The sequence below is a fragment of the Physeter macrocephalus genome, chromosome 1 (genome assembly GCF_002837175.3).
Source record: "Physeter macrocephalus isolate SW-GA chromosome 1, ASM283717v5, whole genome shotgun sequence".
NCBI lineage: Eukaryota > Metazoa > Chordata > Mammalia > Artiodactyla > Physeteridae > Physeter > Physeter macrocephalus.
This window is the reverse complement of record NC_041214.2, coordinates 77,409,191-77,413,255: the sequence shown is the minus strand read 5'-3', so window position 1 is coordinate 77,413,255 and position 4,065 is coordinate 77,409,191.

Genomic DNA, 4,065 nt, shown 5'->3' with positions numbered 1-4,065 from the left:
TTTCTCTTCTCTCCTCCCCTTTCCTCCCCTCTCCCCCTCCCCTCCTCTCCCCTCCTCTCATCTTCTCTCCCTCCTTTCAAGGCTCAGCTTAAATGTCACCTTTCCAAAGCCTTAGTCTCCATGCATGGAAGTTATTTACTGCCACTTCTGAATCACCATAGCAATTTGTATTTGTTTAATACCCACTTATATAGACCTTATTGTGCACTAGGCTCTGTTCTAACTGTTGTTCAAATATTAATTTGTTTAATTCTCATTAAGGTAAGTACTATTATCACTATCCCCATTTTATAGATGTGTCTTTTCTATGGAATTTGCTATTTATTAGCTATGTAATCTTGGGCAAGTTACCTAAACTCTCTTTCCCTCGGTTGCCTTATGAGTGAAATGGGCATAATAGTAGAGACAACATTGTGGAGATCATGTGAAGTAATGCACGTAAACAATTTAACACAGTGTTTGGCACGTGGTGTTCAGTAAGTGTTAGCTATTATTTATTGCATACTTTTAATGTGCCGATAATGTACTAATTTTTTACATGTATGAACTCATCTACTTCTCATAACAGCCCTGCTAGATAAGTAGTATTATTATCTGCATTTTACAAGTGAAATAACACAAAAAGAGGGTAAGTAACTTCCCCAGCATCACATGACTGAGCCACTATTTCAGTCATATGGTATGACTCCAGAGACCATGCTCTTAACCACTGTATTAATAGATGTTAATTATTATCATTATTATTGACCGTACTCTGTATAATAGTTATTTTTGTGCTTATTACCCTCCAAAACCAAACATCCTAAAAGCTAGGGCTATGTCCTTAGCTCTTTTGAAGAGCCCTTCAGCGTCAGCACTCAGTATGTAATTGTCACTGAATAAATGATGAAAGGCTTTACTTTTTTCCAGAGGAAATACCATTTATGTTAAGTAATATATGACAGTTAGACTTTTTTTTTTTTGGCCGCGGCACACGGGATCTTTAGTTCCCTGACCAGAGATAGAACCTGTGCCCTCTGCAGTGGAAGCTAGGAGTCTTAACCACTGGATCACCAGGGAAGTCACTAGACTTTTCTAGATGTAATCATGAACTCTTCATTTTTAAAAACTTCTGAAAATATATACCCATTTATACTTTATGACTTAGAGAAGCTGAAAGTGTGTGAATGAAGCAGGAGGATGTTTATTATAGTTTAACTTGAGGCTGTTATTGGTTTCTATTATGTAGAATATAAACATAAACATTTTCTGTGCAGTATAATTTAGTCCTCACAGATCCCTATTAGGAAGGTATTATTATGCTCATTTTACAAATGGGAAAATAGTCACTGAGAGGTTAAACCACCTGTCCCCAACCACCCATCTGTTAAATGCTAGACTGGAAATGAGGACCTAGATCTGTCTATTCTGAAAACTGTACTCATGACCACCATGCTGGACTGCCTCGTTGTCAGTTTCTCCTGAAGGTAGAACCACTCCTACCTAAAAGGGCATCACTGGAGGTAAAATAGGCTACTTACATATCTTTCTCAGTTCAAGTATTGCTGAGGAGATACAGAGGAGATAGATGCATGGAAAGGAGCATGCAGGAGATACACTGAATGGAAAGAATTTTGAGGGGCAAATTAGCAGTAATATGACTGGATTTTGAAAACTGAATCAATAATGTAATGCTACTCATCAAAAAAAAAGGAACAAACTACTGATACAACATGGATGAGTCTGGCTGACGTTATGTTGAGTGAAAGAAGAAAGATACAAAAGATTATATACAATATGATTCCAGTTAATCTGATGTCCAAGACAGGTTTAGCTAATCTGTGGTGACAGAAATGAGAACAGTGGAGGCCTGGACTGGGGTTGACTGGAAAGGGATATGCATGAACTTTCTGGGGGTGATGGCAATGTTATGTATCTTGGTTTGGGTGTAGATATACATTTGTCAAAACTTTTCAAACTGTACCCTTAATATCTGTGTATCTCATGATATATAAATTATACCTTAAAAATTATAAAAATAGAAAAGTTTTAAAATTGAGGTATAATTGACAGATAACATTAGTTTCAGGTGTACAACACAGTGATTTGATATTCATGTATATTGTGAAATGATCGCCACAATAAGTCTAGTGAATATCTGTCACCATACATAGTTACTGGATTTTTTTTTCTTGTGATGAGAACTGTTAAGATCTATTCTCTTAGCAGCTTTCAAACATGCAGTACAATATAATTAGCTATAGTCACCATGTAGAAAAGTTTCAAAAAATTAAATGAATAGGCCTTTAGGTATAGGAGGTGATGAGGGTATGAAAGGTGAATGGCTTTGCTTTGCCACTTGCCAACCCCTGGATGCTACAATGTTTTGTACTGAAAGGGACCTAGACAATCATTTGCCAGTTTTGATTGTGCCGACCTCACACTGGACAGGCAGACTTTTAAAACAATCCTTACCTAAGCTGTTAAAAGGGATGAAATGTATATCTCTTTGCTAGGGGGTGCGGGGTGGCAGCAAAACAAAATTTGATGACTGTTCGATGGAAACGTTTCTGAAGGATGCTCCTTTGTAGCCTAGACTACAGCGTTTAAAAGCCTACAGTGCTTAGCACAGTTTAGTATGCGGAAAAGGATAAGGGAGTTACCTGGAAAAGCAGAACTGCAGGATGAATTATCCTGGAAATGTCTGGCACTCTGTGGGTGTAGAAAAGGTGCGTCCTAGAACAAAGCACTGAACCAGGTCAGAAGACCTGAGTTCTGGTGTCCCAACCCCTTCATTCATTCTGTGACCTTGCACGGCATACTTAACCTCTCTGGGCCACTGTTTCCTCAGCTTTAGGCCTTGACAACCTTAGCTTTGCCAGTCCCCATAGTTGTTTTGAGATTCAAGTAGCTTTATAAATGTAAACGTACTTTTAGAATGCTCTACCATTGAGAAACAATTATAAAATGTTACAGATTTTTTTTTTTTTTTTCTAAGAGACCTGGTAGAAAAATCTCAGTAATGAATGTCACTAGCCTCTCGTGCAGACATTTTGGAATGAGCTTACACATTCCTGGTTGAAAAAACTGTCTGGCCAAAAAAGATTAAATAAAGAAATGTCATGTCCTGACACTCCATCTAAGGCTAGTGAATGCTTTGGTGGGAAGCCAGAGTTATCTTGTTGGATTCTTTCTAAATTTGTCAATGGATTCCTCCAAGCTCCTGAGTGCCTTCTTCACACAGATGCTGAGTAATGTCTCACTCCAGATCTGAGTGAGCCCCAAACTGCATAGGTGCTTGTGTCTTCTCCGTTTCTCCTGACAGTTTTGATAGCCGTGCAGCTGATCCGGCTCAAAGAAGGGATCAGAGGAAGAGCTTTGTCCCACATCCCTGGGCCAGGGGCAAAATGGAGGCCAGTTTTGTCACAGCAGAATGGGCAGAGTGTGAATCCCTGGGTCCTGTATGTGTGGCTGGTATTGAAGCGGGATGGCCAGGCGGATGATTCGATCTGACTTGGGTAATGAAAATTGTTTGTTACTGTTTGAAGAGCAATTGTGTAAGCAACAGTACTCCTGTGTTTGGCTGCCTGTGACCCACCAGTGTCTGTAACATAACACCCGACCCAGAGGAGGAACAGACCCTGGCTGGCAGGGGAGGGGAGAGATGCAGGGGGCACAGGGCCCCCTTCTCCCCCACTCCTCCACTGTCCCACCCGCTCTGTAAACCTTGAAGGAAAGTTGGCGAGAAGGCATTTGCCACCTGGACACAATGAGGCCCAGTGCGAGGGGCAGGCGCAAGGCTGGCGGGGAGCCAGGGCCCTGGTCTGAATGGCCGTCGCCAAGGGGCTGCCAACGGCCCATCTCTATCCCCCAGAGGCCGGGCCAGGGCCCGGGTGGGGGCCCATCTACCCCCACCTCCGAGGCCCTGCTCACACCATTTGCTGGCCGTGACCAGAATGCACGGGACACGGGGCTTTTGAGCAGCTGAACAGAGCTGTTTCCCCTCTGCTGGCCGCCAGTTCACTTGGATTAGAGCAGGCTCTCCGGAGTCCCTTTGTTGGCAGCTTGTTATTCTGCACATACCGG